This window comes from Eleginops maclovinus, chromosome 20 (assembly GCF_036324505.1).
Source record: "Eleginops maclovinus isolate JMC-PN-2008 ecotype Puerto Natales chromosome 20, JC_Emac_rtc_rv5, whole genome shotgun sequence".
NCBI classification, from domain to species: domain Eukaryota; kingdom Metazoa; phylum Chordata; class Actinopteri; order Perciformes; family Eleginopidae; genus Eleginops; species Eleginops maclovinus.
The window spans coordinates 19493408-19509249 of record NC_086368.1 but is presented as its reverse complement, the minus strand read 5'-3'; the positions used below and the strand labels follow the sequence as shown (position 1 = coordinate 19509249).

The 15842-nt window shown below is 40.0% G+C and overlaps 1 protein-coding gene across 11 annotated transcripts in view; it reads left to right on the top strand.

Moving 5' to 3' along the window:
• Positions 1-15842, top strand: part of atp2b2 (ATPase plasma membrane Ca2+ transporting 2) — a 97618-nt gene that overhangs the window by 39668 nt on the left and 42108 nt on the right. The window lies entirely within an intron of this gene.

Here is a 15842-nt window from a genome sequence, read left to right as displayed (position 1 = left end):
CTCATCCAATAGCACCTCTTCTGGGTCAGTCAGTGGTAATGCCTGCAGCACAACGACGGCAGAGTACATCTACAAAATCTTCCGAGTCACAAGAGTTGAATAAAGATCAATCGAGATGGGTTGAAAAGAAAAATGATGATGATCTATTGCTAGTCACCATTTGCAACATCAGTGTGAAAGCATTCCTGCAGTGTTATAGCAATGGAGAAATGAAACCGAATATGAAGTAGCAATGAAAATGATCATAGCAGACACAATTATAATTTCATTATCCCATTCTCATGTGCATCCTGATTAGATACACAAACATCCAATTGTATAAGTGTGCTTAAAACTAATTCAGGATCACAGCCAGTAGACTTCCAATAAAACTAAAATGAAAGTAATTAAACTTGTATAGAAACATGAATTATTCAAAACACTATAATTGCAAATGTGTGTTAGATAATAATTATATGTCAGGAATATAGTGGATTCAGAAGAATTCATTGTGTTTCTGTTGCAGTCCTCTGTGTGGACCAATGAGGCGCTTCCTTTGAATAGTTTGGCACAACTTTCAATGGCTGCCATATTTTTGGTTAAGCTTGTGCTACTGCGAACAAGCACACTGCTCCTCTTGTCTCCTCCATGATTATAATTAGTTATTGTTAAGATGAATTCTAATATCGTTCATTGAAACGTTCACTTAGTGGAAACTGAGTAATGGTATCTGGTGTTGCTATTTGCATTTGTGACCCCAGGTGTCTCTGTGTTCATGCTGTGTGGATGCCCTTATGTGGTGCATGGTTGCCCCACAGAACATATGTTACCTTCGAAATACGATCGTGGCAATTATCTTTGAAGGTATTCTGTATTGCTTGCTGTCATCATGTGTGTTGTATGTGATGAGTATGTGTCCCAGTAAGCTGAGTTTGATGGTATGAGGCTCTGTACACCATCAAATAGCCCCTATATTGTAGCCTATGCAAGCCCTTTCTCATGATACTAACATAGCAATCTATAGTCCAATATGCAGCACGTGGAATGACTCTGGAAGTACAAATATGCAGCCTGTTAAGAGGTCTCACTCTCAATCACATGCATTTAGATAAAATAGACACCAGGCCACTGCTACAGTAAATTAATGGATATAAAATGAATTATAAACTGCTGTAATGACTCACAGGGTAGCTGTAAATCACAACAAAATAACACATGAAATGCAATAGCTATATGTGGGAAACATATCTTGGTTTTTAACAATCTATATGTATCAGGACATTAAAGAAGCTTCCTTTATCACATTTCACCGAGTATTATTATGGCAATGATTTTTTAAGGTTTTATAATGGATAAATAATTGTACAAACCTATAGTGGAGGACTTTACACATTGAGGGTAAAACACAACCATACCCTTGTTCTTTATATCTGCACCCAGGGTGTAGTTACTTATGTGTTGCCTTGTAGGTGACTGTGGGGTGAAGAAGCTAGGGTTTCTCTCAGGCATCAAGCGGGTGAACGTCACCCAGAGGCCAGATGGGATGTCAGGCTATTGCTTAGTTTATAAGAAAAGGCCTGTTTCTCCCAGGAAAGAAGAAGTAGTGCTCCCCCTTGAACTATTCTCTTTACTGTAGACATTCAAGAGCTGCAGCACAACGGAGCCAACCTCGAGGGTTGGGAGGATGAGGAGGTGCTTAGGGCATCGATAGTCTTTGATGTTGTGAGAAAGGGAGGGCAGGGGGTTCTGGGCAGAACCCTGTACGGGGCTTGAGGAAACCACAGTATATACAAGTGGTCTGTGTATCTCACAGAAATACAGTGCAACGCCTTTAATACGATATATCTTATTTGGGTAATCCATAATTGGAAAAAATGCATCACCATACATTTTTCTCTAAGCTTAATATGATACAAATGATAGATTGTATTTTGTAGCTATATAAAGTACATTAAGCCTAATAGTATTATAATCTAAAGCTGAACACCCACCAGCACGCCTAGAAATTCGGCCTGATAACTGCCATAGTCCCCTTTTTTATAAATTCAAGTTTGCTATAAAGAGTCCATTAGTTTGACTTTAGATAACAAGAAATGAAGTGCTATCTCCTCATATCCTCTGCTCCACCTCATTTACTGTAATATAGTATATGTATTTGCCACCTACAGTATCACTGTATCCCATTGCTGTTTCTCCTCCTACTTCCATGTTCCCTTTGGAGGATGATTTACCTCCCACCACACATACACACTCTTCACCTCCACCACCTACAAATCTTCCTCGACATCCCATTCCCCCGACCTACAGAGAATGTTTTACATCAGCAGTTTTTGATTATGTCCATACTAGATTCCTACACATATCACAAGTTCACCAAAACTATATGTAGCATGTAATGATCTCCAACCTAATATAAAAATGTACCTTACGTGTACATATAATCTGTATCAAGATTTAAATAGCAATTGTTGTCCATGCTAGGTTAATCATATAAACACCAACACCTTATGTCTCCCATTCACCTTTTGTATCCTCAGCCTCAGCCTATAGATTTTTAAGTGGAACAGGCGCCTCAAAAAGAAGTCTCTTTCATATTCTGTGTGGACAATAATAGGTTGGTCTGGCTTTCGATGTGCATGAGACTCCTACTGTTTAACAATTACAGAACATGTGTTGAAAACTGTAAGAAATATATAGACAGCACAATGTTTAAACAACTGCAATATTCATGGTGCTTTTTTGGACTCCCATGCGGCTTCTGGCAAAGGATGGAAATGTTAAACCTTGTAGAAACCATTAAACACTGTTCATTTTGCAGCACAAATAATTTAGCGTTTGGATTGTCGGTCAGTTTTTGATCAGTTACACATTTGCTGAAGTGGCTACAGAATGAATCACCACTGGCTGTACACTTCTCCATAGCAACAGCATTTGGGGCTAATGGGTACTATGGTATTTAGAAACAATGTCAAAATGATTCAAACTAATGGCCATAACCTATTGCATTGCAAAACTGTTACACTTACAGGCACCAGCTTCTGTACCTATTTCCTGGTTCTGATGCCAATTTCACATTTTGTAATAAGACAAAAATGTCTTTCCACTTAAGAACTTTATCATGGGTTTTACTCACCCAAATCATCTTCCTGTCATTATTGTCCCCTCCAGACCTCCTTCTCACCAGCCTTCCACCTGCCCTTCCCCTCTCTCTCACTCTCTACCTCCCCTCCCTCTGTCTCACCACACCATACCTCTCTCCTCTGCTCCCATTTCTATTTTGGTGTACTGTTCGGTCACTGGATTCCCAGTGGGCCGGTGTACAGCGTAGCCCAAATAGTCCTGCTCTACATCTATAACCTTCATCATCTCTTCTACTCTCACGTCTTTTATTCAGTTAGTAACAATGTAGTGCTGGCAAAGTAGCACACCAGTTCTAAATCATTTCGTCCTTAAACTATACACTAAATAAAGTCCCAGAATGGCAGCAGCTTGATTTTTGACAGATATTAAAATATAATTCTCTCTGAAAACTTACTTAACGGACAATTATTTTGCCATTGAGCATTGACAAGTGTGCCTGCAGAGATGTAGGAGTCCATACGTTTATTGGAGACAGTTGTGTTCATTGTAGATCCCTGAGGGGAATACACCTGCAGTGCTGTTCATGGCAGTATTGACAGTGGAGGATTATGGCCAGATGATACACGCTGTGGGTATTTCCCATGGGAAGGGAATGTTGGTGGTTCTTTTGTTAACATTCTGCTCACTGAGGTTGACCACTTGTTTATCCGAACGAGATTCGATAAACCACAGGCACGAACGTACACAAGGACACACATGAGAGATGTGTATGTGTGTGGTAGGCAACAAATCTAGATGGAGAATGAAAAGGAAAACAATTGGAGGTGTTTAAGAAAAATAAATAAGATGGGAGGGATGAAAAATAGTCAAAAAACGTTACATTTTGTACTTATTATCTTTCCTTTTGTCTATTCTGCTGTCAGCTCCTCTTGCAACATCTGTCCACCTTATAATACACAGCGCTGTAATGACCCTCTTTAATATTTTTCACTTACCTCCTCCCACATATCTCACATGCTATGTTCTGTACTCCCATGACGAGGCCTTTATGAATTCTATACATAACTCAGGAAACAGTTTGCCCCCCCTCATCTGTCATCCTCCTCTTCTCACCTTCTCTCTCTTCCCTGTCTCCCTCTCTCCTCTCTGTGACTGCAGTTTGGTTTAAACACCTCTCCCATTTCATCTCCTTTTCTTTCTCATTTTTCTTCATTCACACCCACCTCCTCCCTGTGTTCCGTCTAATCTTTTTATATCCCTCCCTTGAAATAAAGTCCACTTTTCAGTCTGTGTGCTGCCACTTTTCTGCACATTCTCCTCTTCTTATCTCCAGCCCAGCCGTCCAGGCCGGTCTCATACCCAGGGAGACAAATACACAAAGGCGCTCTGTCATGTGACTGATACCCTCTTATGATGCACCAGGCTTTAAAGTAACTTCAATATAAATACATCCGTGGTAATACTAGATGCTCAAAACAATTCCTCCAGATGTCAAAACCCAAAACTATCACCCAGGATATCACTGTTTCTTTCCCTTGTAAAAAAACAAAACTCTATGTTAAGATATTTGAAGTTACCTTAAAGTTAAAAAAAACATTATTTTACCCCAAACCACAACCTTTTACATCTTAGCCAGTTGATCGAACACACTCAAGTCTTTTTTTGTCAAATTCGCAACGTGTTTGTTGCTTCACTAGTGGAGCGTCATAGATAGACAAGGCTGCCCAGTGCGTTAAAAGTGTTGCCTAAGGGTCCTGACCAAGTGTTTCTATCTGACAGGTCGGAAATGAGAATGGCTTGGCTGTTCCTTCTCTTCCTTTTCTTCATTCTTCTTGACTATTGGTCCATAATCGCTTTTTTATCATTGCTCCCTTTCTTTTCCTCCCTCCGTCCATCCCTCACTCCCTGATGATCATCCTTATCACGTCCTCCAGTCGCAGCACCACGAGCGTGTTCCCCTCTGACGCAGTCTATTTAATCTCTGTCCCACAAGGGATCTCTCACATGGAGTCTCTTTAATAAGGACAATTTCTCCGGCTCTGCAATTCCTTCTCCTCCTCTGCCTCTCTCCTCTCTGCCCTCCCCCATCCTCCCCTCCTCTAATGACTCTGTAAAAGGAATGGAAGAGGTAGTAAAGAAAGAATAGAATAGGAGGAAGTACAGACGAGAGAGAGCGTGCTCTCAGAGGACAGATTATAAATGATATACAGCCATTTTGCCGTGCGAGGGAGCAACACCACACCGTATGCAGACACACACACACACACACACACACACACACACACACACACACACACACACACACACACACACACACACACACACACACACACACACACACACAGTAAATGGCATGCACACTACTCACACAGGTGTTCTGCAGTGTAGTGGCGGTGACCTTGAGGCACTGCTCAAGCAGTATTGTGGCACAGTGGTTAATCCCTCTGCAGTAGTCCTCTAAATGCAATATTAAAAGATTCAATGAGGAATGAATTTGTGGAAACCTTCAGGAGTTGTTGAGCCTCTACATTTATTTCGTATATCTTTAAAAAAACATGTTTTACAATTGTATTGATGCTTCTAGATCAGTTATGAGTGCTGAAACAAGAGGAACTTGCATTTCGTGTTGCCAGGATGTACCCACAAATATAAAATTGGGATCTCTGGTTGGTGTTTATTCTCTGCGACAGGTTGTTTTTTAACTTGAACTTTAAACGGAAGATGACAAAGCATCTAGCAGTTTTTATTGTGTATTTATACCACCCCCTGTTGTTATGGTTTGCATTGTGTACCCAACAATGTGTGGTAAATGTGTGGTCAATGCGTGGTCAATGTGTGGTCAATGTGTGGTCAATGCGTGGTCAATGTGTGGTCAATGCGTGGTCAATGCGTGGTCAATGCGTGGTCAATGCGTGGTAAATAATTTAATTATATTTAGGCAACAAAAATATCAGCAATCTTGATAAAAAGATGATGTCAGTGTGTATGTTATAACTAACATCGTCAACATTTCAGCTTTGGTTTAACACAGGACACAAACAACAGCCTCTTCAATGAAATTATTTGGTTTAATGACCCATATATCCAACCCAGCGTCCCATCTTAGTACTCTTTTTTGCCTTCACTGATCGGTATTGGAAAGCAAAAAGCCCTCAACCCCTCATCAATCATTTTTTTTGCTTTTATTGCCACAGATTTTATGTATTTTTTAAATAAAGGACAGCTTCGCCAACCTCAGAACCCAGAAAGATATTTTGTGCATGCGGTTTTCACCATTCAAAATAATTTAAAAAAAGAAATCCTACCAAAGATGTAAGCGACATCTGATAAGGCTTTTGTATGCCACATTTTAAATGCAGCATAATACAAAAAGGAAAGCAGGGTAGATGTAGAAAATGATAATAGCATATGAACATTTCCGCTGGGAGGTGTTTTAACAAGCATTCACTTTTCAAATGCTAAGGCTTTTCTATAAGGGTATGATTACTGTCTACAGAGAAACACACTGTGGGCTGGTTTCCCAGACAGGGTTTAAACAAGGTCTTGCATAAAACCTGAAAAACATCCCTAATCTAAAGCAAGCCTTATTTCTGTTTGAGAAATAAGTCTTGAATGTACAAATTATCTGAAATCTGTACCTCTTTTCATCAATAGTGGTTCATGTCAAGTAAGAAGACAGTATAGGTTATAGGAATTTACAAGTTACAATACATGTAGGCAATAGTCGAGTTTTAGGTGCTGAAATTGTTTTTGTAGGGGAAAGAAAAGGTGATGCTAATATTGTCGCTAATATTTTGTGCAGCACATAAATGATATGTATTTATGTTTCTATGTTGTTTTCGAACACATTGGTCTCAGCAAATCAAGCAGCAATAATTGGCTGGACATGGCCGGCAGTGAAGTCAGCTGTCCCAAGAGATGCCTGACTGAATTAAGAGGACAGATGCCAAAAACCAGACCATGTTGGCCTGCTCCCAAGGAGCCTGGCGCTGACTCACAACAGTATACAGTATGTCTGCCTGTGTGAGTCTATACTGCTACTGTACAGATTGGAACTCAGTTGACATTTAAAACATTTATGTGGAAGGTAGTCTCGGTAGATTTGAGATTTAAAACTGACTATAAGGCAATCAGTGGCTGAATAAAATATGTGCCCAATCAACTTTAATTTGTTTATGTAAAAGAAGTGTCCACCTCAAAGAAGAACATATGTAAAGTGTATATTTTACAAATCATTATACTATACTTTCAATTCACATCAGAACAAATATCAAGCTATCACTTAAAGCTATCCACTGCAATCAGATGAATGTGAAAGTTTCGCTTTTTATTATGATCTCATTTTCCATCAATGTCATTTTTTAAGAATAAAGTGACGCTGGTGAATGCTGCGGTTTGGTAGTTTAGATACTTGGTGATGTAAAGCTAAAGCATGCTATCAGGGGTAGATATCAAATCATCTCCCTTCCTTTTTATTTTAATTGTATTTAACACCATTTCCTTTTTGTTTTCTGTGTACAATGCGTGTAAAGGTAGGAGAAGTGTCTTGTTCCAGGGCAGGCTGCTGTTGAACCTGTGACACCCCCTCATTCTACCACCAGGCAACCACAGCGAACAATTAACTGAGGTCCTGCTCCCCTGGAAAGTCCATCCTTAGCTAATTGCTAAAAAAATAGTGCTAAAAGCTGACATTTTGAAGTGTCTCAGCCTGCTGTCATATATCTAAATTCAGCTGTTGTCCTCTCAAATATCCAAAATCTGAACTGGCTGCTGCAAGCCAAGAGTATGGATAGCTAGTTGACAGGCGTGGTGATGCTTTTAGCTGAATATGCAGAGTCTCGGGCTATAACCGGCTTGTTTCACTCCATGTCAGCTCTTTTTCCTGAGTTGACCTCTCTGCTCTCTCTTCTCCCGCTGTGGGGCAGAACAAGGGTGGTACCACTGCTGCCAAAACAGACAGACAGCTTTTCCCTCTCAAGGGCACATAAACAGATACAGTCTTGGACCAGATCCAGCCTTGCCTTGCTCAAGGGCATGGAGCAGCTATCCCTCAACTTTGAGTTGGCACATTATGTAGAGAATAATTTATCCCAGCAGCAGCAGGAACAGGAACATAGATACTGTTGCTCTCAGTATGTTACCTTTTGTACATTTTGGAAATACCAGCCTTGCTCATGAGCATAAATGAATGCGAAAATAAAGCTGTTTAGTTTTGCCCAGAGGAATATGGGTACTGCCACATGTATAGCAACTCTCACCGAGGGGAGCAAGATCAAACACCAACACAGCTCCTACAGTTCCCTTATTTAACCCAGCTATTGCAATCTATCCAGGGAAAAAACCTTTGGATTTAACAGAGTCTTCATTTAGAAATTGCTTTAATAACATAATACCGTTTTTTGGATAATTTACCCAAGTTAAAAGGTTGATAAATGTAAAATTACATTTACTATGAGGAAAAGACACGCATTCAAATTCTTATTTTAGTCTTTACGGGACGGAAACATTACCTTGCCAAATCTAGCCTTACATTAGTGGCATTTGGAAAAATCAATTGTGTTGAATACCATTTAAGTACATCTGGTCCATGTCAGGAATATTAAAGGAGATGCATCCATTTGTGCTGCAGATGGAACTTTTTGGATGGGGTTTCATGCGCTCAGTCACATTACAGGTCTATAAAAGCACTACCGCATACGCCAGCAGAGATCAATACTTCAATTCTTCTATTTCCCTTCAGTGTTCAGAGTTAGTGTTTTTAAAGAGTTTATTGGATATATTACATATATTTTGTATAAATAATTGTATTGGATAATGCCAAATTTGAATTACAATTATTTATTTGTGTATTAGTAGTATATATTGAAATGAATCAGAGTATGCTTCCTCTTATCTATTATCTCCTCTCTGTACCCCAAACATTGTATTTCCCCTGCAGTTCAAAGAAGACGGTAAGTGAGGGGCACATACGAGTGTGTCGATTTCTCTTACCTGTCATGACTATTTCATGACTCTCTCTGGTAGTTTGAATTTTAATAGCTGTCCCTATTGTGTCCAGAGCTTATCTGAGCCGCTGGGCAAAACCAGAGACTGTCACCCAGATGGGAGACAGCAGATAGACCACAGTCACTCTCCCTTTCAGCCTCTTGGCCCTGAATGCTCTCGCTTTTCCCTGCCAGGGGGAAAGGTTTTCTGAATTGTGTGTGCGACTGTGCTTCCACTGTGTTTGTGTGCGGTTTGCATAAGTGTGTGGGCATGAGAGGATAATGCAACAGCTTCATATTTGCAATGTTGATCAAAGCCACATAATAGCCAAAATTACTTTTAGGGTTAATTGAGATGGCGTTATTCAGATCGTAGTTGTTCCTTAAAAGCCATTACCGTCCACCATGTGGAATTATTTAGAACAAATTAAACATCAATTCAGATTTAGTAAATGAGAATATAGAGGAATGTTTAGCTCCAAATCTTTAGCCATATGGAAGCTCTCAACATTTTTGTGCTGTAAAAAAAATCAACAATCCCTATATAAATATGCTTACTGTAGACTTACACATCGAGGGAATAGGGACCAGCCATGTTTCCTTCATATATGCAGGAATGTGCAGAGAAAGTGAGAACATAAGAAAAGGAGAGGACTGTTTAAAAGGCTACAGGATCGCAACAGCTCTTATTTTTCCCTCACAGTGGCTATGAGTTAACACATGTCATCAACAGATAAATTAAAGCCTTTAAAGAATGAAATGAAGCTGTTGCAACGGCACAGGCAAACAAATAAATACAAATACATAGAGAAAAGTAAAGAAATTGGAATTGACTGTTATTGTGATTACTCAACAATTATCCGGACATAGATTTACAAAAGATACCAGTGATCATTAACGGGTTGATGAAATAATGAGTGATTGCATTACAGGATGAAGGACATTCAGCCTGTTACTCTTTGTCCTTCTTATCACTAAGCTGTTGTGTAAACAAGCTGGCGTTACTTTCTCTTTCTCTGAAACACACACACACACACACACACACACACACACACACACACACACACACACACACACACACACACACACACACACACACACACACACACACACACACACACACACACACACACACACACACACACAGATCTATAGTTACAATGTTGCTTAGATGGTGCAACTGATACAATAAAGCACTAATACAATCAGTAAGAAACTCATATATTTTTTTTTCACTTTTTAGTTTCACCACATCTTACTCCTCTTTGTCACACACACTAGATTTATTTACACAGTTACTCAGCTTAAGGAGAAATTGGGAGGGCTTGGTTTGATACAACGAACCTCCCCACCAATACCAACATGCCTTTCCCCCCCTTCTTGATCTACTTGTAAGATATCCTAAAAAGGTTTCTAAGAAGTGTAAATGAGTCCTTTGGGTATTTCAATGATGTGATATGAGCAGCATACACCGACCACATCTCAGGTTTTTTGTGTTTCTTTGTCTTGCATAACATTACATAATCAGCCTTTTTTCACAACGTGATAAAATAAAAGTGCAAGAATTATCGTCATAGAAACTAAAAAACATGTGTACTTTGGTTCAGAAAAAAATAGCCTATACAAATGAATGTGGGATGCATTATTTAGTCTTTTATGCAACCATATTCAACCAGCTGTGTAAGACTCCCACGCAACATTTATGGACATATATACCGAAAAGTAGGAATAATAAGTAATAATCAGTTATCCTGTGGAGTGTGTGTGTGTGTGTGTGTGTGTGTGTGTGTGTGTGTTTCTGTGTGTTTCTTTCTTTCTTTGTGTGTGAAAACGAGAGCTGTGAGCTGTGTTCTCTCACTCCACTCTGCCATTTCTCGCATGAGTCAGACTCATAGAGCACAGTGCGTGACAGCAAAAATCACCCACTTGTGCAGCTGCCCCCACAGATTCACATACACACACACACACACACACACTCACTCACACACGCACACACGCACACACACACACACACACACACACACACACATGCGTGAGAATTGGATTTTTTATTTTCGGCAATGCAACATACATTTAATTTGGGTTGTCGGCAGACCGTTTGAAAACTGTGTTGGCATTTGAGGCTTTTAAAAGGAAAACACACCAAAAAACTAAATATATGTTCAGTGGTTCCTTTGTGTTAATAAAGAAAGACCTATAACACTGTTTTTTAAGCATGTATTAAGTAGTCAGCTGTTAGCATTGTTGAAATCAAGCATGATAATCTATGAAGATGTATGCCCCATTCAAAGGTTTGGCTTCCAGCACCTTTAAAGCTCACTAATTAAGGGCACGATGAGAGTCCCTTCAGTCATCACCAGATGTGTCCGTTGGTGTCTGTACCTTTTCTTTCCTGTTCTGTTTTTGAGCTGTTATTGTGGCAAGCACCATTACCCTTGTTGAGCCTGAAGTAAGGGGGGGGGGATTGTTGTATACAAACTGCAACAGACAAATCCTACTCATTGTGCCCTTTAAAACATGATATCTCACGTAGTAAACAAAGTGCTGTTTTATGGAGGGGCAATCTGCCAGATTACTATTGGCCAGGACCAGTCACTTCTGTGAGTCTCCACTGGTTGCCTGGCAACTGTTCCCCCGCAAAGATATACCCCCCCTCCCACCCCATCGCTTCATGTACAGATATCAGAGTCATATCAGCCTTTTCATATAACTTTAATCGGAACAAAAATAAGCACATATCCCCAAAAAAGTCATTTTCCAGTAAAGCTGCCGCCATGACCAGAGCTCCTATGAGTTTTGCCTGATAGCTAAGAGGAAATCTACCACTCTGTTCCTGGAGTGAGATTCTCTTAGTTGTAGCACAGTACATCAGCACTATGATACTAGGCTGTTATTTTGTGCACACAAGCAAAAATCTACCCTAATATGTTGTAGTATTGTGTCACACCCATACAAACATACAGACATAGAGTACTCTCACAAAGGGAAAGACATGGTGTCAGAAATTACTCAGTGTCCCTTTCCAGTCCATTACCTTTCAGACGGGGCTGTAGGGGGAATGAACAATAGATCTATTTATGTTCGTGTGACCCTGCATGTCCGCATGAAACGGTAAAATGTATTTTCCCATCAGTTTGTTTACACACAGTGCAGTATTATCTGCTCGCCTGGTTTGCTTCACTGAAGACATGTCATATCAACTCGTCCTCTCAGAGAGATCCTCCCTCCTGACATCCCCTCACGCACTCTCAATCCTCCTGGTTGTGAAGTGTCTGAGAATCAGAGCATGCAAAACCACATAGTGATCGAAGCAAAGAGACTGATCATTTGACAAATAAAGAAAACACCAAATAAGAAAGTGCTAAAACCAAACTTAGAGAAATCCTCCCTGAACATAAGACACCCCTCTACTGCTGTTTCAAACTCTGCACTAACATCAGTCCCCTGATGTTTCCCCCGAAAACATCAAGCCCAATTGCATTTAAGTGTGAAAAAGGACTTGGTTTCTCTAATTAGGTCTTCATTTAGCAGTGGGTGGAACTGCTGTGCTGCTGGGTGTGGCCCCCTTCCTAGGAATCAGTTCAATTTAGCCATATTTTCGACTATTGTCTTAAAATGAAGAGGCTCATTAGATGAAATGTGTCTTCATCCTCTTCTCTGATCCACTGGATTGTCTTTATATACCATATATATACCTCGATAACCTTTGGTTTGAGTTTGTTCCTACTCTTACATAGACTGCTATGCACAGCTTTACGCCTTAAAGGTCTTTCCAACTGAAGAGAGCCTGGGCTGAAGTTGTCGCAGCTAACCACCATCACTTTAGTACTAGGGGGCAATTCAATGGAAATTGGCTTAGGTCTTATTCACCAACATCTTGCTTGCTCCCACTGCGCTGCTAAGTTAACATATATATGGCTAGTTTTCTATCTCATCCGTTCACTGGCTCACACCCTGCACACAAGTCTTTCCACTTTATATAAAGATGGAAAACCTCACAACTCAAACCAAAAAGTACCCCAAGCTTTGTGATCGCCCCCTTGTGGCCACCTGAAGTATAAACCCGAAACTTTCCCCCTTAATGTTGGCTGATAGCACCCGGGCAAAGGTAAAAAGTCAAGTCACACTGCAAATATGTTTTTCCAAAATATGGTTTCTTTCATTGTACATTGTCCTTATCATGCTGGTGTATTTTCAAGTGTTTCTGTGGATACATTTGTATCTAATGTGTTATTTAATGCTATAAGGTGTGAGACATCATGATTGACAGTTGTGATTGACAGCTGCTTTCATTTTGAAGAGAGTTGATTGTTGATTGTCATTCACTTACACTTAACATCATTAACAGAACATTATTTTCTTAATGTGATCCTTGAGAAGCTATACTATTCTGCCTCTGTACGCACAGTAACAAGCCTCTCTTTATGGCGTAAAATGGTGTCATAATTATGGAGGTCATTCTCAAGGACACTGTGACACATTTCTCCATCATTCCATCTTCTAATAAGAGCAGGATAATTATCTACCTTTTAGCCACTGATGGGTTATTATTCATAGTTACTCTACATCCAGCCTACTCTTTTTCTCTCTCTTTTCTCTCACTCTGAGTCACTCTTCAACCGCTCTGTCTTTTCTCTTCATTCCCCCTCTGTTACATGTTGCAGCTATTGATTTGCTGCAGAAAAAGGCATCAATATTTTGCGTCGTTATGATGATGATGATGATGATGATCATCATCATCATCATCCTCGGAGAACCCTGTTGCCATGGTGACTTGTTTAGGACAATGTGGCACACAGTTTTTTGAGTGGGGGGGTACCAAAGTTCAGGCAGGGAGATGTCGAACCAAACGGTGCGGGGGGGGGGCAGACACTGCTGGGTCCAAGTCAGGCATATTAGAGCCTTGTCCAATCCACTATATTAATATTGTTTTTTAGATGTCATATTGTTTGTTCGCCGCTCCGCTGTGACAAGCTTATCTTGCAAGGTCATTTGGAGGTCATCATGCCGCTTAATTCTTGTCTTTGTTGAAACATACAGTACATACCTCTGCACAGACATACACGTGCACATGCATGCTCCTGAACACAAAACACACACTCACTTACATATTCACACATTCTCCGAGGTTCACAGTTGCGGGTATTTCCACTCAACGAGTGGGTTGCATAGTGTTTCCATGGAGATCTATTTTTAACCGAGCACACAAAAAAGGACCAACTGTTAAAATATGCCATCATGCTCCCTGACTGAAAAAATCCCATTTCCTCTCCTGCGGATAGAATGGCGTAAAGTTGTTTTATTTTTTAAGTCCCGGTCTTTGAAGCAGGATGTTGGGCAGGTGTCATTTGTCAAAGCAGAATCCTGCTGTGTTGAAAAGATCAGTGCATGAGCAGACATACATTATAGAGTAGCACATTAAAGAAGAGGAGGAGAACAATTTTAAATTGTATTGTCATTGAATTTAAATAACATCTGTAAACCCTTGGTCGCATATAATGTTTCTGAAATCTTTTAGTGCAACTTATAATTTTGATTGAGAGTGTTATAAATTTGATTGTGTTTTTCCACTGTAGACCTTTCAAATCCAACTCTCTAATAAGCAGGAGCAGAATAGAGGCATTAATCGATGAAGAAAAGAGTCTAAGTTGAACCCTAAGTCTAATCATTGCATTTTTAATGACATAGTATCTTATCATCATTACATTAGTGTTGTGCCTATGCCAAACTTTATGGTCAGGTTTCTAAATTGCTCTTAGAGTACAGAGGCTCATTACAGAGTCACAGAAGTAATGGCAGCTCTGGCAGCTTTCTCTGCCCTGCTCCCAGGCTGCCAAAGAAGCCCATATTGATTTATTATGCTGCACTCATGTCCTTTTCATGATTAATACCATAATTACATTTCTGTAGCTATGTAGCGATGTAATGCTCACAGTCGAGTATGGCCAAATGGGTTTTATTATTAAGAATGCCTGCTTATTAAGCTAGTATTCAGTATAAAGTGACTGGAAGTGAGTGATCTGTTGGAGTGCAACCAAATTCCTAAGCAAGATTAAGACTAGGAGGCATTTCTGGTACAATAAATAGCTTTTACTTAATCTGCTGAGTCACCAGCATGCCCACTTAGTTTTAACTCCATAAGCTGACAATCTGAAAAACAAACTAATGAAGATAGGGCATCATGTCTTATCGTCGTTTATATACTGTAGGTGTACTTTCAAAAACTATTCCAAATAACTTTATATAGAAAATGATCCACGACACAGCACCAAGAGTGCCTTGTTGCCTTTTCCCTGTTATTCTGTATGTATGTCTCGTTTAATGTGGTTTTCGGTCTTCATTACTTGCTGATAGACTGCAGCACAAAGACTCCTTTGCAATCACCCTTAATCCTGTGTGAGATAGTTGTGACTCATCTGTGTATCACCACTGTTTCTCTGCCCTCTCACTGCCTCCTCAAAATCCCCTGCCAGAGCAGTTAGGTGGGCTGACAGTATTTAGAATACAATATTTCATAATCTGGCAAATGAATCTTAAGCAGCGTTGCAATCAGCTATCCAGGAAGGAATGATAATGTAGCAGAGGATTTTCACAGGAAGCAATGAGTATTTAATGATTAAGGAGATTGATTACAGCACAGCTCACATCTCAAGGGCGTTTACGGAGTTGAAACATTTAACAAGGCTAGATGTCATGCTGAACTGATGCATTTAACACACCCAGGAGCCTATCACAGGGCAGAAACAGTGAAGGGTATGCAGTGTGTTCTATTTTAATGTAAAATGATTGCTGCCCTTG